Source organism: Passer montanus, unplaced genomic scaffold, assembly GCF_014805655.1.
Source record: "Passer montanus isolate IOZ18808 unplaced genomic scaffold, ASM1480565v1 scaffold51, whole genome shotgun sequence".
Classification (NCBI taxonomy): Eukaryota; Metazoa; Chordata; class Aves; order Passeriformes; family Passeridae; genus Passer; species Passer montanus.
The window spans coordinates 819,729-844,037 of record NW_024370041.1 but is presented as its reverse complement, the minus strand read 5'-3'; positions in this window follow the sequence as shown (position 1 = coordinate 844,037).

Genomic DNA, 24,309 nt, shown 5'->3' with positions numbered 1-24,309 from the left:
GAATTGGTTGGGTTGGAAGGGACTTTAAAGATCTTCCAGTTCCAAGCCCTGCCATGGGCAGGGACAACTTCCACTAGACCAGGTTTTTCAGAACCCTGCCCAGACAGGCCTTGAACAATTTCAGGGACTTCCACTTTTTCTGATCATTATTAAATCAGTTCTGTTGCTCAAACTGGTGACCAAAAATCTCCTCTCACCAGCTCCCACACTGAGTTACTCTCAAATGTTCTTTCCCTCCCAGCAGCACATAGATCTAAGTCATGTTCTTGACTTTGATTGCTAAAAGTGGTCTCCTCCTCCAATCAATTTCCAAGGGGTTTTTACACTCACGTTTGATTTTCACTGACTTACAGGCCACCTTTTCTCCTTTGATCCAAAACTCAACCACTGAAATTCACATTATTGATCGTGTCCATTTTCCTTTCCCTATAATTTTATTTTGCTATGACTTCATAGTTGTTTTTTTCCAGTCAATCTTTTTCCCTTCCTCTTAACAAAGACATCTGAAGAAGTGAAGGTGGATTTTTAAAAAATATTTTTTCTTTATAATGAATTTTTTGTATTTAATGAACTTTTGCTTTATGCAATGCCTCAGCTGTCACTAAATCACATCAAAATAAAACTCAGTGCTTTGCACAATATCAATAATTTAAAAAGATGATAAAAAAGTAGAAAGAATTATGCGGAAATTTTTCTGCCTTGTTTTTCCATTTCAAAATTTCTGTTGTATCCTCACTAAAGCTCTAAATTCTCTTATATTTCCAAGAACTCACTATTTACATCCCACTGAAAGAATAAATACTTCTCTTACTCCTCAGGAAAATTTAACAAAATTAATGTGATTAAACTGAATTTGAATAGCAAAAATAAATTCTTAAATGTATGAAAATAAAAAAGTAAGTTTGAAAGAAAGAGGTGCTGAATATTTTGGGATTAATTTCTTTAGAGTATCTTCATTTTTATTAACATTTCTGGATTTATTTTGGGAGGAAGACAGCTAGTTATTTTTAGGAGGTCAGAAATCTACTTATAATTACTACTGGTAATAAATGCTTTTAAGCATATAAATAAACCAAATCATGCCTTACCAGACAGATGTATTTAAAATATAGTAGAACAAATGCTTTCTTTTTAATTAAGAGAAAGGGAAAACATGGCATCAGAAAGCTGCATTTTAGTCACTAAATCTGAAACATGTTTAAAAGCTTTTATTTCTTTTCTGATGCTAAAGAATCATAGAATCATTAATGCTGGAAAACACCTCCAAGATCATTGGATCTAAGCATTAACCAGCACTACCAAGCCACCATTACTCCATGTCCCCAGGCGCCACATCTACACACCACACAATGCCTAAGGCAAGTTTAAGTTCATCCATCCAACTTTGCAATGCTCTGCTTTATAAATATTTCAAAAGAGGTCCCTGCTGAAGGCTTCCATGGGATTGGCAACCTCTTGGACTGTGACCTTGCAGTTAAAGGTTGACTGAGTTCCTGAAAACTCAGTCAAACTTTAACTGCAAGGTCAGTTGAAAATATCTGTGCTTGTTCCTCAAAAAAAGGAACAACAATCAAGAGGTTGATGCAGGTGGAAAGTCATCATCAACAGTGACACACATCAGCCTTTCACTCACTTGGGTTCTCGGAGGCTTTGGGGTGAAACAAAACTGCAAAATAAAAGGTGGCCTAAATCAGAAAAGGTAATTAGTGTTTCTTCAGTGGCCTTCTTCTTGGCATGGAGCAGGGAACCAAGAGACTTGAGGTCAGTTGAAAATATCTGTGCTTGTTCCTCAAAAAAAGGAACAACAATCAAGAGGTTGATGCAGGTGGAAAGTCATCATCAACAGTGACACACATCAGCCTTTCACTGAATCAAGGGGAAGCTGTGTCTTAGGCCCCAGAGCACTCACTTGGGTTCTCAGAGGCTTTGGGGCAAAACTGCAAAATAAAAGGTGGCCTAAATCAGAAAAGGTAATTAGTGTTTCTTAGTGGCCTTCTTCTTGGCATGGAGCAGGGAACCAAGAGACTTGGGTACTTCCAAGTTGTCTTTAAGATATGACCTCTATTTCAACCTTGTTTAGTTTTGGTTCTCTTTGTAACTGATGGAAATATTTTGTAAATTCTCATCCATCCTCGCAGATGAGAAAGAAACAAGAGAAAGAGAGGTATTAAAACCTTTTCTCAATGTCTTCAAAATAAAATATTCACATTTTGCTGACTGAAAATAATATTTTAGCAATTGCGTTAAACATTTATAAGAAATAAATGCAAAATAAATAAGTAGGAGGTTAATATTTCACTTTGGAAAAATGAGCTTTGTTTCTTGATGATGAAAGGAATTTATTTATCTAACAAATATTTGAACATGTTAATATCTGACATATTCAAGAATTACATGGTTCTCTTTATAACAAATGGAATAAACTGTGGTTTTTCTCACTTCTTATCATTATTTTTTCCTGACAAATTATTAATTCAGAAAAATACTGTGCATATTGGCCCCACAATTAGAAGAAGAAATTTAATTTGTGACACATGGCAGACAGATGAGTCATGGGTCAAGCACAGATATTTTCAAGAATTTTGAGTGCTGACATTTACATCACAGACATATCCTACTGAGGCAGTCATCCTAGGTCATCTATTTAGTTAATTAAGAGAAACAGGTAATTTAGGACATTATGTTGTTCCACCAAGAATTGACCCCGTCTTTCAGATAAAATTAGTGGCACTGTAATAGTATTTGCCAGGGACATTTCATGAAATTGAACCTGTCTTGACCTTCTGTTGAAACTCTTCAGTATTCCACAGGTCAAAGTACTTTGGGTAGAACAGTGGAGTAAGTCCTATGAAGGGAGAAAACAGTAGAAAACTGCTCCACAAAAATTTATTTATGTGGAAAAGGGTGATAAGAACGCCACCAGATGTTTGGGCTCCATATGGATGTATATTTCTAGTTAGAAACCAAGAAAAGACATATATTGATAGATAGAAGTCCTTTAATTTTCTTAATATTTTTCTCTCATTACCTTTTCTGTCTCTGTGTTGTACGAGGACCAATTCTTTCCCCTGTAGCCAGTAACAAAATTCTGTCAAGCCCTTCCCCTTTCCTGGCTGTTGCTGTTTTGGTGGGTCTATGAATAATACACAGTCAAATGTGCACAGGAATGTGCTGAGCTCTGCTCCACTTTTCTAACCAGAAAAACTGGCACACATTCTGTTAGAAGTTAAATGTAAAAAGAGCACCTGATTCCTAAGGATATGAAATAACTTTTCTTTAGCCTTCAGGATCCCAATTAATTCTTTGTGATATGTATAAAGTTCACACATGTTCTTGAGGTGGTATAAAAAGAGCCTAACTCTGATATTATATGCTGTATAACTCAAGAAACAGAAGGTGACAATATAAAGAATAAAAAGGCTCCTAAAACCATGTAGGAGAGCTGCAATTAAGGATGTGAAAGAAACCAGCATTTCCATTTTCAGACTACTAAAAGCTTTGCTCTATAGCATTTATTATTATGTTTTACATCATTTTCCTGTGGAAATAAAATATATTCCTCCAAATTGGGCAGAACACTGATTAATAATTTTGCAGGGTGCTGTGATCCAGATTGTGTGGCTCCTTTCAGGATAAAGTCTCTTCTCCTCAAACCTGCCCTACACTATCAGTGTTTTCTTTCAGTCCCCTCTACAAAAAGAAGGAGACTGTGTGTATCCTGTATTAAAGAGCAGGAGAACCTCACAGGTTTGTGATGTAGCTGATGCTCATAAAAGAAGAAGAGGTTTTTACTTTATCCAGCAACACCAAATCTGGCTAATTCTTATTTAGGACCAGGACCATCCATTGGCATGGTCATGGATGCACTGGAGGTGAGATTCCTCAGTGCCACACCTGTGTACCTCAAGTACTTCAGATTGCATTTCCCCCATGCACTGGGTACAGAATCATGTATTAGCATCAGAAAATAAACTGTACTCAAGGTAACCATGGTGACACTCATAGATTCTCTGTGTATGGTGCATGCTACAACATGGAAATCTAAAACGTAAATGCTCTGAATTACCTCTTGGCCTGAGGAACTTCAAGCAAGGAGACCTGAACCCAGGGAATCAAACTTGGAGAGATGTCACCTCATCCTCCTGAAGATCACTAGAGCAACAACTCTCATTCCCCCTTTCAGTTTTCCCTGAGGACATGATACAAGCAGCTGTAATCTGACAGTCAATTGTCACGCATGGGCATCAACACAGTCTTTGCTTTAAGTAAAGCTCTAAATTTAAGTTTCCCTGTTCACTGAGCCATGCTGTTTGATTCAGAATAGGGCATGGGCAAAATAAAGGCAATGTGAATAATCAGGGGCCCTGTTGTTGAGAAATCCAGTGGCAAAACACAATATGGCTCAGTATAAGGAAAAGATCATGTGTATAAAGGTTACAGTGCGAAAGATGCAAGAAATCCATGGTATTCCTGCAATAAAAACATAATCTCTTAAAAGAACAGAGAGTGAATTTAGGAACTGGTTCTGGCTGGGCTTATTTTGATTGACCAGCACTTATGCAGATAATGCCTCGCTAATAGCAAACCTGTCAATCCAACCCCATGTGGGGCTGCCATATGTCCAGAAGATCTGTACATGCCATGTTTTTCTCTCTAGATCTGTAAGTGTTTTGGCTCGTTTTCTGGGATTTCCAGGCATCTGGCAGCTCATATGGGCAAGCAGGCCCAGCTGAGCTGCTGACCTCAGAGGCTCTGAACGTGTATACATCAAACCCAAAGCACATGTCTAGCAAAACCCTGATGGAAATATGACATGTCTAGACTATGTGGGCCTCTTATTCTGTGAGCTGTCTCAGTGAAAAAACAGGTGGTAGCTGAAGAAAAAGTAAAATATGGCCTTCATGAAACACAGTTCAGCAATGTGCCATGTGTGGGGTTTGCCAAGGTAACAACTGTGGAGAACAAGGGGAGGTGGAAAGAGTTAATGCACCTGAGCTGTGCAGGGCCCAGGCAGCCCAGGGAGCTGCCACAAGTAGAAGAACCAAAGATGCAGAGTGCATTGAGCCAGAGAAATCAGAGCTGCTGCTGAGAAATAACTGCTGTTACACAGCCCTGTGCTCTCAGGGGTGGGATAACATGAGAGAGGAAGGATGGGCAAATGCTGCCTGTGGACCACATGCAGCTTGAGGGCAGTTCAAGTGCATCTTCCCTGTTCCAGCTATGAATTGATCTCTGCAGGATGCAACTGGCACAAGGGGAGATGCTACCAAATAATGCAGATACCCAGATGAAGCAAAACCACAGGAACTAGTGAGAATCACAGAGCTGAATGACACTTAGATTTCAGAGCATATTCAGGTCATCCTGGTGGGGAATTTTGAAAAGGTTTTCTTGCCCCCCACCTCTGAACTGGTCTGTGTGATGCCCTTCCTTTTACCCCTCCAAGAGGTGTTATGTACCTTGTGGCAGAGATTTTGGGTTGCAGCTGATGGAGCCCGGAATGTTGGAACTGCAATGGCAGAAGACACTCGCTTGCTGAAGTCAAAATCAAATCAAATGCAAAACAAGCAGCAGAGAAGCCCTGCAAGTTGCTCTTAAATGATTTTAAGGCTTAAGGAGTTTAGCAGGAATAACACAACCTCCTTTTGAAGCAGTAATGTGGAATAATAAAAACAGTAGTGCTTAAGGCTGTGTAACAGTCTGTACACAAGAGAATTTCCCAGATAATTCAGAACTGACACTGAGGCGTAAGCAGGTTGCAGACCGAAGGCAGAAGACAGGGAAATATTTGCTTACAGCACAACACCATCAGTGACAGCATCAGTAAAGTGAAACTGAGTTATGTGGTTACTGCTTTAGAAAAAAAAAAAGAAGGCATTAATCTGCACTCTATAAAGGAAAAACAATAAAGCTGTTAAATGCACTGGTCTCCCAAGAAAATAAGCAGTTGAAGAAAACAAAAGAAGGCAAAGAATTTATTATAATAAAAATGCCAAAATAATGAAACTTTTCACACAGTGCTCCATTATAAAAGTGTTTGTCACTCAGTCCATGTCATCCTGAAATCGTAAGTAAAAAGGAGGAATAACACAAGTTTGAGGCAATAAAGGGAGAGAAAAGACAGTGATTTAGGAGAATTGCAGGCAATTGAGGACTGACTCAATAAATTATATCAAATCTGATTATGAAAACACACATGCTAAAGCCACAGATGAGGAATATTGTAGCTGGAATCCCAGAGACTTTTCATAGCACCCACTGAGGAGAGAGACAAAAGGCAGCTGAATTTGAAAAGGCAGCTGCAATCTCCAGCAGCCAGCATCATCTCACCTGCACCCCAAATGCTTTAAGATGTAAACTTCTGGTGGGACAGCTGTGACGTGTCCTAAAGATGCTACTAAGTGGAGAAGCAATGCCATTATGAGATGGTGTGAGTAAATGAAAACAAGCACGAGCAAAGATGGAAAACCATTTCAGCCCTGCTTCTGAGCTTTTCCCCTGAGGTTTGCTGCCTTAGCTGCCCTGAAAAGAGCACACCAGTTTAGGAAGCCACTAAAGCAGTAATAGAAATAATAATAACAGCAGTAACAGTCTGCTTTATGTACTCTCTCTGCGCAGACCTTCACTGCTGACAAACCAAGGCAACACAGGAATGAGATTTTGAAATATGCTGCCAAGGCCACGAAGGAAAAAACAAGCTGAAGATACCAACACAGTGAATGTGGAAGGAGTTTTGGGACCTTAGGGGAATCAAAGTAATAGAAAAAAAAATAATATTACAGGAATTGCTCATTGTTTAGGGGGAGTGAAAGGAAACCAATCACACAGTGATTTGGGAACACTATTAGAGTGGAGGCTGCAGGGCAGCTAAGGCTGATAGAGCACTTCATTATGAATCATGATTTCAGCATTAAATATCCCATCTAGCTGTGAGATAGTCATCCACCAAGAGGAGTTTATTGGTAAAAATGCATCAACTCACAGCCATTCTCTTTTGTGAGGAATATGCCAACTCCAGGAGGTGACCCAGCTGGGCTGTGCGTTGCAGCAGTGAGGGGTGGGCTGGGCTGGATCCAGGCTGAGCTGAAGGATGCTGTGGGTCAGAAATACCCATTTAATCACTGTTCTTTAGTGTAACTCACCCTGCATTGCAATTTCCCAGCCTGTGGGCAAAGCAGGGAGCAGACACTCCCCTTTGTGGACTCATTTCACCCCTTCTCTTTCACAGAATCTAAGAACAAGTCTCTTTCTCTTTCTCTTTCCCCCGTTTTTTGTTGCTTTCCTAGCCCACTCCTCTTTTTTAAAGTACCGTTTTTAATAATGTTCTTTGGTTAGGAATTTTCTTTTCCACAAAACACTTCAATATTTCAGAGAGGGTTAGAAAATTACAACATCACTGCAGATCTGGACTTGCAATTGCATGATGCTCCATATTTTGAATTTCATTTACAGATGTCACAGCTTCATTCTATTGCAAGATTTATTATTTATTCCACTGATTTTTTTTTTTTCAGAAAAGGTCAGTGAATATCCTTTTAGGTTTTTTGTCACTCAAAAGCAACTTCAAGGTTTTCCAAGAATTGAGATTACAGGTACAATATCAGTGCTGAAAGTACTGATTCCTCACTTGTACCAATGAACTTTTAGCCATAAATATTCTCTGAGTGACCAAGCCATGAGGTAACTGAAGTTGTATAGAACTAATGTAAAAGGTCTTATTTACTTAAAAATCAGTCGTTATCTGCGTTACTACCAGGAGTCTGCTTAGTCAGGCTCTAAATAGTACAGTATAGACATAATCTAATGATGGACTCAACGTTATTGTTAATCCAAGTCTGAGTCTTTTCAGGGATTACAGTTTGTAGAAAAGTGGACTGTTAAAATTCCCTGTGGTTAATTGAGATTCTGAGTGGAAGTTTCATATGGAAAACACAGATTGAAGTGTATTAAGAAAATAAGATTGCTACCACTTTTTAATATCAGAGTATTTTAAATACTATTTTATGAAAAATCTATGTTTTTCTTGTCAGATTACTTGTCTATGACTCCACAACATGAACCTGATTGCATTTCAGATTTCACTTATATTTTGAGAATTTTTTTACTTTTCCCTTTAAACATATTTAACCCTAAAGCAGCAAATGGATCCACCTTTCAGTGGGAATTTCAAAAAAACCCTCTTCTTATACAGGACCTGAGAAGAGATCATGGATGAGTTCATTAATAACACTGATCAGTCTGGTGGAACCCACACTCCATAAATCCACTGACTTTTCTAACAGCTTCAACAAAGTCATCAAAATAGCAGAAATCGATTCCATTATGCTGTCTGAAATTTAGGAAATTAAGAAATCTGGAGACATTGGCGTGTATTTCCATGGGTGGGTCCTTGTTGTTGTAGATGTAAACAAATAGAGATAAAAGTTTTCCCATGTACTGAAGAGCCAAGTTCCCAGTGTAACCAAACATCCCTGTGGTTGCAAGCACACAGGACTGAGCTATTTTTTTTGGACAGGCAGCACATCCCACTAATGAACAAACTCCATGCTGCTGGGATTCTGTCTCCCTGTGGTTTGTGAACCTTTCAAACATTTTCTCTTTGATCTCTTGTTCCTTTCCAACACCACCTCTGCCATATGTTTTTATTTTCTTTTTTTCACTATGTTTTTTCTTTTTCATTTTCTTTTCTGTTTTCCCCTGTATGTTCTCCAGGTCCTTGTTATCTTTTTTCTTTCCTTTATCTTTTTTATTTTTTTTTTAAAGTACACCAGGAGCAGTCATTTTGCATGCAGACTTCCCAGTGAAAATGCACTAATTAGGAGTGAAAATATAGCACAAAGAGATTGACAAAAATGGTAATTCATAAATACCTTTCTTGACACACAATCTCAGCTTACTTTCACTGAATCAAAGGTTGGATTCAGACTGTTTCCAAGAAAAGCTTTCCATATCTCTGGGTTTCCTCGTTTGGCCTCATCAGGTCACTTTAACAGAGCTCTAAAAGTAGAAATAAAGGGAAATCCTTTTGGAATATTTTAACAGATGTACGTTGGCTTACTTTCAGGAGCACTAATTTGACCTCAGTAAATTCTTGTCAAATTTTCATCCGTTTACATCTTTCTGTACAGGACAGAGTTGTCCAGAGTTGGTTCCTAATGAGGTCCATAATTATGCTCTGTGCCATTTTCCTGGAATCCGAGGCACTGATAGGGCAGCAGCACTGAAAGGCAAAACATCTCTGTTGGTGAGGGAAGCCTACCTGCAGAACTTGCCTGCTCCAAACTTTCCAAGTGGCTCATCTCTCCATGAGCAGGTACCCAGTTCTATTTAATTGACTAATTATTTGATATTTATTTTATTTTCCGATGCTCTTTATCTAGTGAAAGAACATAAAGACCAGTGCACAGACGTCAACTCAGACCTTTAGTACCTGATTCAACTTCAGCAGTGTCACTTGTCTCTTCTCTGATGAGAGAAGGGTGAGGGAAAAATACTTTTGAGTAAGTTTAGGTGCAATGAGTCAGGATCTTGCTGATCCCATTGTTTGTTTTCCCCATGCAGTTTCCTGATATTTTCTTCAACCTTAGTGTTCAGCTTTTCATATTTTTCTAGCATTTAAGAAGAAACCCAGAAAACTTGAAGTTGCATTGTGAGTAATTTGATAATTAATGGAAAGAGAAGATGTTCAGAACAGAGATTTCATTTAAAATAGCTTCATTTTTCCATAGCATTTTTCAAGACATACATTATTTTTAAGGAAATCTGGACTAGAATGGAATAATCAGTAAAATAAAGCTGCTTGAATGATATACAGCACAGCAAATGCTTTGGAAGTTTTAGATAAAGGCAGGAGTTTTATGAGTGATTTGCAGCAAATAACTTTATTTATGAATTTTGCTGTCTTTCCTGTTGGTGTTCTGTGAATATTTATTCATTATGTGAAATTATTCACAAATTGCTTTAGTGAATAATTATTGGTTTGCAGATCCCTTACATATCAGATATTTGCCATTTTCCATTTTCTCTCTCTCTCTCTATTCTTTTTTTTTTTTTTTTGATGAGGTTTGTAAGCATGGAGCATTGTTTCTATTACTTAGCAGTTTGGTTTATATAGCAAAGCAACACAGCAGGAATTGCAGATTTTCCATTATGCTGTCTGAAATCCATTTTAGTGAATTCAGTGAATATTGAAGCTTGAATGTTTTGATGAGTAGAATTCTCATCAGTAATAACTGAGCTCATACATCCCTGCAGGAAAAGAAAATATGCAGGAATATGCTCTGATAGACTCTGAGTTGGGGACAGGTGGGTGACTCTTGAGTTCCCTCCTAAACTAAACTATTTTATGATTCCAGCAATGAATGCTTTTGAACCCAAATGAGTCCATTTATATTCCTTATTCTTCCTTACTGAAATGAGAGGTGGGTTCATCCCTGTACCTCCAGACATCAAAGAATTAGGAATTGTGTCTGAACTCATCCTTGATGGTCTCTCTATTAAAACAGAGGTTTCTTTCTTTCACCTGTCTAAGACCCCTTGTGAAAGTGAGTAGAATTTACGCTTTTGGGGTACTTTCAATATTCCACTGACTGACAAGAGCACCCTGTGCCAGGGCTTTGCCATCCTCAGGGGGAAGAATTCCTTCTTAATATTCAATATAAATTTACCCTATTTCAGTTTAAAGCTGTTGCTGTTATGGCTGCACTTATCCAAGATCAAACTGGAACAAGAGGAGACATTAGGATAAAGGGGGAGATAGCTTCCAAAAGCTATTAAAATCTGGCTGGCTTGACAGAAAAGAAATTAAGGAATAAGAAATACATGCATGGAAAACAGAGATAAAAACAAGGAGTGTGAAAACTGCTTAAGTGAGAGGACAATGTTAGAAGAGGGACTAGTGGGGTTAAATAAATGTATAATCCACATATGAATAAGAAAGGATGATTTTGAAACTAGAAAGATTTTGTAATAAGTAGAGAAAGGAATTTGAATTTGGACCTGAAGTAGTAAAGAGCCTGACTAGTTTCATGAAAGGGATTATATCCTTTGATGGTATATCAAACCTTTCAGTCCTGTATTTCCCTCAGCTTTTTGGGGTCTTGGGGCATTTTTTTTTTATGGCTTTGTAGATTTTTTGTCTGCTTGGTTTTTTTTTGTTTGTTTGTTTGTTTTGGGTTTTTGTTTGTTTGTTTTATTTTAAAGGAAAGACTGAGAGTCAAAAAAGTGAGGTCAGACTTTTCTCTGGAAGTCATGTTGGAATTGAGGACTGCAAACTGAGCAGTAATTATTCACTCATGAAAGTTTGTTCTACTTCAGATTTCTCCTGCTCCTCACCAAATTTCATACTCACAAGCTTTTACCAGAACATTTCACCCATGAAACAGCTGCTCAATTGTTAGAGGAAGAAATACAATCCAGGAACTCTGAAAAACCAGTTTCAGGCTCATGATTACTGTGTATGTACAGGAATCACCAGCACCCAGGAGAACACCATTTTTCTATTGCAGGGAAAGGGACATCCTCCTGTTTTAATACCTTCCAGGGTTATTTAAAGTATTCCAAATATCTGAGGCCTATGTCTTGTGAAGAGAATTCCATTTCAAATACTACTTTACAGGGACAGGTACTTCATGCAAGCAAAAACAAATTCCTTGCTTATGCTTTTACTATTCTTCTTCAACTATTAACAGTCACTGATTATGGCTTAATTTAATTTTCTCCAATCATCTGTTGCATCTAGGTAAAGCCTTATAAAATAAGGGCCTTGCTACCCTTGTAAAATCATAGATAGAAGTAAAAGAGGACAATGGGAGAGTGCCTCAGCTGGGACACAGAGACCTGAGAGATGTGAGGCATTCTGACTGCTACATGTCCTCATTGTGGTGTGGGGTGGTTGGATGGCTTGGGCTTGTTATGCCTTAAAACTGTGTGAACTGATAACTGCCTAACTGCTGAGAAAAGCTGCTCATTACTTTTTCATTATAAATAACAATAACTCAAGCATAACAAGGAGCTGAAGTTCCCTCAGCTGCTTGTCTCACAGTGCAGGTTTTGCTGGCCTTTCACTCTCTGTGGATGGAGGAAGGAGATTTTCTCCTCCCACCACAGTTATCACGGAGGGAAGCAGGATTTCATTTTCTGGGGGTGCAGACCCATCAGGTAACCCAGGTTAAAATTCTGCTTTTAATTCAGCCACTTTTCCTATTCCCAGACTCCTGTTCACAGATTCTTATCCAACATCCTGCTGACACAAGAACAGAGCTCTCAATCAGATTTCAGCTTTCATTTCTTGGTTTCCTGCCATTCCTGTCTGCTCAGGGTGACCATGCAGGCTAATTTATTCCAACAGCTGATTTCCCAGCAGTGTCCCCTCCCTATAATTCCCTAGGGAAGACAACTTAGTGATTACACCCATTCTTCAGACCCAGTGCCTGGGAAAGAAAGTCACAGCAACATGGTTTTAGCAGTCAGGGGACAAGACTCCACACACACTGGATTATGTTTCACCAGGATATTATTGATACAGACTAATGGCTCAGCACAGAGAGAATGAGACTGTGAATTGTGTGTCACAGCCACAGCAGCCTCACAGGTTACTCCTAAGGATATTCCTGAGCCACTCACATGCTTTTCCCTGTTCTGCTTAAACCCTGATCTGGCTGCAAAAGGAAGTCCTTTGGGGCATAACAAAAATAAACTGGCAAACGTGGTGATGAAGAACTGAGTGACATGCAGCAAAACACTCCTCCCAACTTTGCTCTGCTGTCAGAGCAATTTCTCCTGATCTTTCTGTCCATGAGCTTCATTCAAGCCTTCCCAGCAGCCATCCAGGCACTTAATGCAGGTCTTCAAGCTGCACTGCACTTGGACATGATGTGTGCTGCTAGTAATCTAAAGTGACAAGACAGCAGAAGAGCTTTTGTTTAAAAAAAACTGATTAGCTGCATTTAATAAATTGAAAAGGAGCCTTTATAAAGGCCTAAGGAATGTCCAAACCTCATTTACTTTCTGTGGACTCTGAGTGGAAATTTTAATTAGAAATGGGATATGTCATGTGCTGTTCAGGCGATGCAAGGTTTTTTATATTTTATTTATTTATTTTGAAAATTCATCCTCTGGGCAGCTATCAGTTATTAAGTATTTTCAGTGGAGAGATTTTTTTTTTCTACTCTCTTGTGATATGCAGTGGAGTCAATTTTTGACAATAAATTCGAAATAACTTAGAAACTTTCTCTTTCTGTAAATGATGTCACAGTATATACAATGAGGCTGTACTTCTGCAGATCAGGTTTCTGCTGTATGGAACCATGACCAAAACCTTCTTTTATTTCACCACAGAACAAAAGCTCAGCCTTTCCCCAAAATGCAAGATTTCTCTTGACTTCTTCTATAGTTAATTTAGGCTCTTCAAAGGGGGTGCAGCTCTAGTTCTGCATGAAGCTGTGCTAAGGCAGAACATGCAGGGCTGAAAAAAAATGAAGATATTGTGTAAACTTTTCATTGACTGCTTTGCTTTGCCATTTCTTGGCTTCTTTTTTTCTGTCAAGGTCGGGATTGAAAGTCCTCAAGATGATAGTTCATGTTCAGACTCAGGTGTTTATTATTTCTTATCTATATCACAGTCTCACAAGTCGTGCATTCTGCAGTATTTCACTAACAAACTACAAAATGGCCCCACATCTGTCCCTACAACGTCTTTTAAGGCTAAACTGTCCAATTAAGTGACATCTGAATTATTTTCACTTTTAACCTAATTACTAATCCCTCTTGGCCCTCAATGCAGATTTTTCTGTCCAATTACAAAATACCACCCAAAGCCATGAAGAAGAAGGTGAAGAAGGTGAAGAAGGACCAGTCTCTACCCTACAACTTCCATCTTTCTTCACATATATTACTATATTCTAAACCCTTAAACTCTAAGTTTCCCACCCTGTGTTATCACACATTTCTATTCAAACTCCCCACCCACAATCCCAGCTCTATCATTCCATTTTGGAAGCCTTCTCCGTGGCCTCAGGTCAAATCCAGTGTTCTCTTGGGGGTCAGAGTCTGTCAGCACAGAAAGTCTAAAATTCTCAGCATTCAGGGTTCCAACACTGCCTTATCAAACTCAGGACCTTGTGGGCAGGGGAGGGGTCAGGCAGCCTCAGTACTGCTGGAAGCAGGGCTGTGAGAGGGCAAGGAGAGGGCTGCATGGGAGGACTTCTCCAGCTGGACACTTCTGGTTTGATATAATAATGAGGAGAAATTATTAGAGGCCTCCCTTCTTCATATTGGCTAAGATGGGACATGACAATAGAAATATCTGTGGGGCCACATGCAGCTCAAGATGCAGAATGTCCATGTTTCTGATTGTTTCCTGAGTGCTTTCCTAGCAGAAATAGAGGCTCATTTCCCACAGAAGTTCTTCCTTAAAATTCCATCCTACAATGTTAATAGTTGAAGATATCAAAAACTTTTTGGATGATCCTTGTCAACTGATCTTAGTTTCCTGTCTTAATGCCTTGGCATTGCTATCTCTCTTTCTCTCTGTAGGGAATTTTCACTTTCTTTTTCACGAGCAAACATCTAAAGACCACCAATTATTTTATTTAGTTGGGCAACATTCCTAATGTACCCGAGCAGGGTCACACCAATATAAATTTAGTACTGATTGGGTAGAATATACAAAGCAAGTAAATCTTGATTTTCAACTCTTTTATAAGCTTTCTCTCTGAAAGCTGTGACATTTTAATTTGTTCATGTTTAAGTTGAGAAATGAAAATACATATGTCAAAGGAGATGCTGTCCTCATCTCTGAATACACAGGGAATGATATGAAGAACCCAGTAATTTCATAACCCAATTGTTGCTGCCAATTTAGGATCCTTCCCTGGGTTTCTGATTGGCTGTGTCGACTTCTTTACCTTACAAAAATATCACAGATAAGGTTTACAGGCAGTGTGGGGGTTTAAATGGGAAAGCTAAAATGAGATTTATAGAGTCTCCTCCACTGAACCACCAGCATGAAAATAAATATTCACTGACTATTACACAGATTTCTTGAAACAAGAACATTCTCTAATCTTGCTATCCATCTTTTCTGCAAAATTATTAAAATATATAGCTACATTTTTCTGCCAGTCAGACTCTGATGCTTTTAGCAAGGAAATCCTTTGCTTGATGTACCTAGCAGTGTACAGACTGTTTAATATGTATAGAACTGGTGTGTTCATTGTTTAACAGGTTTCAATTTACATTTTCATATCAGGAACCAATTTTGTGCCACCATCCTGGACAGGAGGTGGAGAAGTCTGTACTGAGATTTCTCCTACTGATGTGGAATCCTTGCATCTTTTTGCCTTCGTCCCTATGTGTAGCTCCCTGTTCAAAGGAGGTTTTTTTAAAAGTAAAAATGTCAATGCAGACTCACATCCAAGCATCTCCAAAAGCCTGTTTTGGAACCAGGGTCACTTGCTTTTTTTCAGGATGGAAGAGTGAAGCAGGAAGGGAAATCCCAGATTATAAACACCTGCCAAGTTTGGCTATGGATAGGACTGTGACAGATTCAACTCTTGCAAGTTTTATACATAACCCTTTGAAATCTCTGTGAGCTTGTAATGTCCATTGAAATGCCAAAAAAACAAGTAGAAATGGTCAAGTAATCAGTAAAGCATATTTAATTAATAAAGCAATTCATTAAATAACAGCTAGTATCTGACTAGAACACTGAATTGGCAACTGTCTCTAACAAACTGCATTTTCCCCTTAGAAATTCTAACAGAATTTTGGATAAATGGTTTCATACTTACCTTCTGTGTCATTTAGTATAAATAAGGACTTTTTTTTTTTTATTTATGTGAGCTCTTTGCTAATGTAAGAACACTGAAAAATAAAAGTAACTTTTCTTCTCAAGGCCCAGTAATAATGATGAGAGACACCCAAGACTACTCAGGAGTATCCTGCCAGGACAGAACTTATTAAAATAACATTTTAATGTCCTGTTTCTCTCCATTAGATCCTTAGAATAAAAATAAAGCCCCCTTTTTCCCCCTTTTTACTTTTTAATAAAACACACTTTTCTTCCAAGGCAGAGCTATTTATCTCCAAGTAGACAAAAATCCTGGAACCAGATGAAAAATTGAAACTTTTTCACCGGTTTCCTCTCTGGCTATTCTTTCAGTATTACTTCCTAAGCCTCAGAGGTTACAGGTTCATAATGAAAATGCACAGTGGGTTTCATGCCATATCTGTCTTGCATTGATTTTCTGCCCTTTTTCCTCAAAATGAGGAAAAAAGCACCAAAAATGAGATTGTCACAGCACTGCTGCCTCCACACAATTGGCCATCATTGTGGTTACAGAGACCATTTAAAGAATAAACACTGTATTTCAAACAGGCAAGGTATAAAGGGAAATGCAGTTTTAAAATAATACCAGTATAAGGAGACTAAAATAATGTTTTAAGCCTGTGTTCAGTTCATATCTGCAGATCATAAATAAGAAATATTTGTACTTTTGGAGATATTTTGTAGAAAGTGCTGAATGCTGACTGCTCTAGCAACATGTAGCAAATTGCACAGGACTGTGGAGCCCTCAGCAGTTGTTTTAGGTTTACCAATATTTGCAGGATTAAGGGTGCAGAATTAATAGGGATTTTTTTTTTTTTTCCCCACTGTGCTAAGAGGCATATGAATAAACCATTGAGAGCATAACAGTAAATGCACCTTTTTGTATTTCTATTTTAAAAAAATATTTACAAAAAATCATACATATGTAAATAAATATGCAAACATATACACAAACTAGCCTTTAAAATGAAAATAAATGTATTTACAGGGGAGATGGATAGCTAAGTTAGAAAAAAACCCTTGCAGTGATATAATTTTTAATTATAATTTCAATGAATATATTTACCTTCAGAGTCACTGTGATGCTTTTGTGCTCTTCATTTCAGTGTAAGGAAAAGGTAATTGAAATATTACAACCAACACTCTCAGCCTTTGAGGGCAAAAATAATTTAAGGCATTTGTAAATTAAAACTGAGGTAAATAGAAATTAGGCTGAAATTAGCAATGAAAAAGTTAGTTATTCTACTGAAGGAGGGGTCCTATGATGAGTGCCATGAGAAATTGCATATTAGGAGTCTGATTGCAGTTTGAGATGGTCAGAGAATGTCAATGTGTCATGAAAATTCAGGTATATCCTTTACAGAGACTTTACTCTTTGAGAGAACACAGGTCTGACCATGGCTGATAAAAAGTCAGCTTGTAGGTATTTAAAGGGAAGTGAAAAAAACACATAAAAATACATTTATAAATTAAAATAATTGTCTGAGCTCTAGAAAAGAAAGTAATGGACTTGATTTTATATTGAAATTGTGAAAATTTCTTGGATTTAGATGTGATGTGGTTTAAGCCCAGTAGGCAAAGAAGCTCCACACAGCTGAGGTAGGTAGGAAGGTGGGGATCTTCTCAGGTAGACAGGGACAGAAAGAGAGAGAGAAAGAGAGATGAACTTTAACTGAGAATCCTAACTGGATAACTGAGATCTGAGTTAAAGCATCACTGTTTTCTCTCTGTGTACTCAGAGGTTACACCACGAGCTCCACAACTCTCCAAAGATGTGCCAACATCTTCTCACTGACCATGGCTTGCAGACACAGCAACTACATTTGTAAATTGTAGTGGTTATATTTTAATGCAGACATTGCATTTAGGTGCCTAAAGCCTGAAAAGTGGCCTGAGAGCTCCTTTAGCCAAGCAATTAAGTAACATCTGACCTCCCCTTCTCCAGCTCTCTGGCACTATTCCCCCATTCTGACTGCACTGGTTGGCTGTAATGTGGGTGTGGGGTTGGGTTGTTTTTTTTTTCCTGCCAGAGAGAAAAAACAGCAGTAACTTCATACCTTTCACGATTTTTTAATTTATTCCATTATTTGGAATAAATAACGGAAGAAAAGGTTGATATGATTTGACATGGTCGTGCCACCAGTATTTCTTACACTTTCAGCAACGTCCAAGATAGCATTTCAATGTTGGATTTTTGACATTTGTGCTTCATTAAAAGCACACCCTTCTCTTCTGTGAACAGAGTACATTAAACACTGTGCAAAAGTGTGAGATTAGCTATCCCACAACTGAAGAGGTTTCAATTCAAGGGTGCACTCATATATTCACTGCAGGACTCCAACACTTCCCAAACCTGGATGACCTTTCTGAGACCTGTTTGGGAATTCACCAGGTAACATTAACCTGCTTTAAGGTAGGATATCATATGTGAGTGCACATAAGAGGTGGGAACAAGATTTAGCCTGGCAGATCACTGCTGTCCAGATTTGCATTAGTTATGTATACTTTCACACACTCTTCTTAAAGTCACAGCTCAGTTCAAATCCTTATGTGTTACTGTCTCAACCTCATTCAACAATTTCAATGATTCCTTGCTCCATTTTCACTTATTTGACCATCTTTTTGCCTTTGTCCCTATGTTCAGCTCTCTGTTCAAGCTGATTCTGCTCTTGAAGCAAAATGTGCACGTGAGTAGTGCCTGCTTTAAGACCACACAGCATGGACAGCACTAAGATGTATTAGTTCTACAGTAAAAAGAAGGAAATTTTTCCTGAAATACCTGTAAGGAGCCTAAAACACCTGGGATGAGCCTAAAATACATAAACATAGCCATGCTGACTTGAGTGGTGCTCTGAGTTACCAAAGTATGAACTTTGCTGCAGAAATGCTGTCTACAGGTAAATCTGGCTCATCCAAAGGCTTTATACAGAAACCAAGCTGTGAAATCCCCTACTGGGTGTCCCGACCTCATGAGCCACTCATGAGCTGAAGGCCAACAAAAGTCAATGTGCAGAAGGACAACCATGATACCACCCAGAAGAAAATCAAGAAAATATGCTGCCTCTCCATGCTGCTAGAAATATATTCCTCTAATCTAAATGAATCTGTTTTGCTACAGTTTATACCCATGAAGAATTCATTAAATGGCAGCCTCTTTTTTAATTAAAAGCTGGTCTCTCCATCATCTCTTCATACTAAAAAAACCAAACATGTTTAGTCCTTTTCTATCAGCTTTTTTCCCCAGCTCAGATTTTCCACAGATCTCCTACAGACTCTAATTGCTCCTCCTTTCTCCAGGAGTGTTCTGTACAAAGATGAACTCTGCTAAAACCCTGTGAGTTGCTGCTGAGTAAAAAGGGAAGGTACCTGCAACAGCACATCATCATTGCTTTGCTTTCCGCTTGTGATCAGCCATAATCCCACTTCAGAAGAATTGCTTTGAAGAATTGACTTTAGAAGAATTGCTGATTGTTCCCTGATTTCTGTCTGTGAAGCTAATTGCTCCCACCTGCACGTAAAATATTACATTTGTCCCCATGAAATGAATTGAATTTCATTTTTATCTGTTTGCATCTCTAAGAATTTGAATTCTAAGCCTGTCTTCCAAAATATATTTCCCATGTCTGGCTCATTAGATTTAACAAAAACACTGACAGAGACTGACCTGAAAGAGATCATTGCAGAACCTCCTTCAGTGTCTCTTCCCATCAGTATCTCTACCACAGCTGCAGTTACTTCTGTTTGTTTGTTTGTTTGTTTGTTTGTTTGTTTGTTTTACCTGTTAGTTTTATTTAGACCTTGGTTGCTTATGAAAGTTCCATCTGAGACCAGATCAAAAGCATTTCTAAAGCCAGGATTCATGATATGCACTGCTCCTCTCCATCCACAAAGTCTGTTGGCTTGTCACAGAGGTTTAGATTTATTTGACATGATTTTTTCATGTCAAATCTATTCTGGCTGCTCCTCATCTTCTACTCATCACTCAGATAATAATCTGTGTTGTTTCAGTACTGATTTTGTCTCTATCAAAAACACTCTGACTTTTAATGCAAAATTCCTCCATTAACAGTTTCTTTGATAACAGGTGAATTAAGGCAAAGGATAAGAAAATACTTTATAAATACTTAGAAAACACTACTTAGTGAGTTTTTTTAGGAGTTGGGGGATCTGCTTTTATTCTCTATGTCAATATAATGAGAAGGATATGCTGGGTTTTCTTCTTGCAATATACAAACTAGAATGAGAGTTAATTGTAAAACCCAACCAGATCTCTCAGAGCTACTTGTTTAATAAAAATACATATATACATTGCTGGAAAGTCTGTGAAGCTTTTGCAAGAATATAAAATTCATCATATTTTCTGAAGGGTTTATTACCCAGGGAAGATATTGGAAACACAAGGTACAAAATCCTTATTTAGGTAGCATAAGGGAAGATTTTCTTGCCAGTTTATTTCAGCCTTGCTGCAGCAGGGTGAGAGGACAACTCAGCCTCTGCAGGTGGCTCAGACCTCGGTTCCTCTGTCCAGACTGTCCAAAGATGCCAGTCAGCACCAGCCTGTCCATGAGGCTGGTGGAGCCCAGCACCATCTGGGATGGGTCACTGGGCACCCATCTGTCCTTACTGCAGCCACAACAAGTGCTGGACCTCACCCAGCCCCAGGGAGACAAACACTCCTTTTCCTCTAACCAAGCCACCACTTTTTTTCCACCCATGGAAATATTTTAAAGCAGGTTTTACATCCCCTTTTCACTGCTGTCAGGAGCTAAAATGTGTGGTGACATTCAGCATCTCTGGAGTCCAGATCTGGCAGGGAGCAGGACAGGGAGAAAAATACATCTGGAGTGTGCAGGGTGCAATCAGAGCCCACTGCTGATGTGGCAGGAGAGGTCAGGCTGTGACAGCTCTGCATATGGGTCCTACATCAACCCTACACACTCTCCATTAATGCTTGGAGAATCCCGCTCTGAGAAGTTTAAATCATGGCAGTTTATTACCAGAGTGGTGACAGCATTTCTCTACAGCAATCGTGAGGAATCTGTCCTTTGTCACACCGACATATTCATTGTCCTTCTTCAGTCTGTGAGCCATCAGGGAAGTTCAAAAGAAGTTTGTGCCTTAGAAACCATAAGGTTCCCATGATATTTCTTCCTCTTCTCACAATTAACATAAAAATTGCTACATGTGGGCCTCTACAGCTGTATATTTTGATAATAATGATATTTGGTAAAGTACACTGTACAGTCTTATCAAAAGGTGATAATGACAGATCATGGAGAGAATGAGAAAATATTTTAATGAAAATAATAACAATAGTGGTTTTTTTCCTACGTCTCTTAAGACTTTCTCTTTTTCTATTTAAATGGATATGTATATATATAAAATATTTATATTCCTTACTGTTAGTACAAAGCATTAAGTAATGCAAATGCTAATGAATATTAATGAAAGGTGTATAGAAAAGTTCTGAATAAATATTATTTCTTCTGAGGGAATGGAAAAATGTAGAAGCACTGGCTCATTTTAAGGTGTAAACGTTTATCTTTTTATGGAATTTCTGGGACTGGATGCCTGTGTTAGATGGGGTGACTCACTCAGGACGTCCTTTTGCAACCTAAATGCTTCTGTGATTCTGTGGAACAAAACCAGGATGTTTACTTGAAAATAAATAACCAAACATGCAATTGTTTTATGGCTCTCAGTGTTCTGTGTGCTGCTGTTGGGGTCACATCAACCTGAAGGAACTCCTTTAATGGCACTGGTTCTACAGTTCCTTGGGATGCCCTACATCCATCACAATAAAATCTGGGAAAATCAACTCCATTTACTAAAACCTGAAAACTTTTAATTTTCTTTAATGAAGTTAAATATCTTAGTTAAACTGACCAAGTTAAACCAACTTTGTAATATGGGGTTGAAGGGAGGTTCCATGCAGGGAAGTTTTTATTCTGCTGTTTCTCTGTTGCATTCTGTGGCTGTAGATGTGCCCAATATGCCAGGTTTCAAATAAAAACCTCCATGTTAGCAAACATGGGTCTGACCTTTGGAGAAAGAAAAGATATTGGAATTACAAGACAGATACAGATAATTTCTAAAGGCTTTTATGAACCACTTCCAGTAAATATCTGATCTCACTTATGGCTCCAACTGCCCTGAAAACTGCAATGTAAAAGACACTCATGGAGGCACAGCTGGGGAGGAAATCTCTCCAGATTTTTTTGGGTTTCCCAATCCCAACCAAGTTGTACTGCACATCTTCCTCTCAACAGCATCCATCTCCTTGTCTTTTTCCATTTAATTGACTCTCTATCTATTTTCAGACCTCATCTGAAAAACACTCTCACACACAAACACACACAAACAGCCCCTCACAGCTGTTTTAATTTGAAATACAAGCATTGTATCTTTTAATAGGGGAAAGTGTTTATGTGAGATATTCATTCTCGCAAACAATATATACTGTGGTGACACTTCCCTGAGGCCAGGAACTTGTAGATGTACTTATTTATCAAAATTCATTGTTTTGTTTAATTAGCATTTTGAAGAGAGAAAATTCCTGCTCATGATCATGTCTTTGCATACTCAGAACAAAAATTGTTTTCTCTTTGGCAGCACTTAAGTGCTAAACAGCTCTCCAAACTCAAATTATTTGTGAGAAAAACAAGCAACAAAACACATTTGATTTTATTTTAAGAAAAGCATTTACACTGTAGACATTATAATTATTTACAAAACTATATTTTCTGGTTGGCTGAGAGCTGAATGCCACTGCAGCAGCAGTGGAGGCAGATTCAGTGGTAGCAGCCACCTCTCAGGAGGAGCTCAAAGAGGATGGGAGGGTTTCTCTCTTCAGAATAAAGGCTTTACATCCTCTTTATCATGCTGAAAAGGACTGGCAGGTGACAAGGATATAATCTCAATCTTCTGTCCAGGTCAGTCTTTATGCCACTCCCAGCTGTGAATGAACAAACATCATCCAAAGAGGATGTCTTGGATTCCACTTGAAATTCTCCTTGGAATTCAGTCTGGGGTGGCAGCACTGCTGAACGTGGTGCAGCTGCAGCACTGCAAGAGAGGAAGGAGCAAACCTCTGCCTGTGGTGGGAACAGAAGCTGCTTTATGGAAGCAGTTAAGGTCAAGGCTATATAAATTAAATGAGCAATGTAATTTGTTAAACACCCAGTCTTCACCTGTATCTGGCTGCAGTCAGCAGACTGATGGATGGGTGCAGTTATCCTGTGTCTGCAGCCTGGCAAGGAGCTTTAAGTCACCTTAATTCATGCAACTGCAGACCTTTGGCAACAAAGGTGAAACTGCAAAAAACATGCCACAAATGCCCTTTTCAGATGGTGTTCTTACTTCTTTAATTCCACTGTTATAGTTTAACTAGATGGACATTAACTTATATCTTTTACAGTTACAGGTTCAGAACCACTGAAATACCACTCCAATAATCTGTAGTTCCAAATAAGTGTAAATAGGTTTCTGACTCAGTGTTGTCTGAATGAAAGGCAGTTTTTCCACTGAATTAATAGATGCTGGACTATATCCTAAATCTGTAGTGACTCTGGTCATAAAAACTCTGCAGTGTTGAAGGTCTTTGGGGAAAATTCCAAAGTCTGAAGTAGTAAATTAATCTACAAAATCACCTGAACTGCAAAGTCTGCTAGAGAGGTGGCCAAGATTACTTAAACAATTTTCTTTCTAAAACTATAGTTCTAACTCAGTTATCTCCGAATTTTAAACTGAATTTGCTAAATGGTTTCGGCAAAAAAAAATCAATTAAGTTCACCAAACTGGGAAGCCAAATGTTTCCTACACAATCAGAGGACAGCTAAACCAGTCTGCAGGAAAACTGTGTTTAAATCTTTTTTCATTTTTTTGTGCACATCTTCCAAAAGCAAATGACAGTTTATTGTAGTTCATCCTAGTAAGTTCCCATAATATCCATCCTGTATGAATGCATATATACTAACTGGGACCAGCCTCTGTAGCCTGCTCATAATCAGCCCTTTCTTGGTGACCAAGAAGGAAAACAGAAAATGGGGAGATGTTTTGGTTTTCTTTGTTTTTCAGGGCATTTTCTGCTGCCACAAAGTCTGGTAGTATGGAGAAATTCCAGATGGTTGCAGGATTGCTGCTTGGCTTAGTCAGAAGCCAAATATATAGTATACAGAACCATAAAAGAGGCAATTTCTCATTCTAGACTTCTCTAACCAGAAAAGTGGCACCATTTTATGCCTTTCTGACCTTGCTGTTATACAGACATTTTCTATTACTTATTGACAGAGAATACAAGGACAATTGGAGCTTTGACCTGATCAGGAATGATTGTTTGCAACCATCTTCAAATGCTGAGCCACCAAATGTCTCAAAGTCCAGATTTAGTAAATACACAGTGTGTGTGTGTGTGTGAATGCACAGAAATTCACACAGATTGACCTGCTGGCATAAAACTTTAATATTATTTTGTACTTACT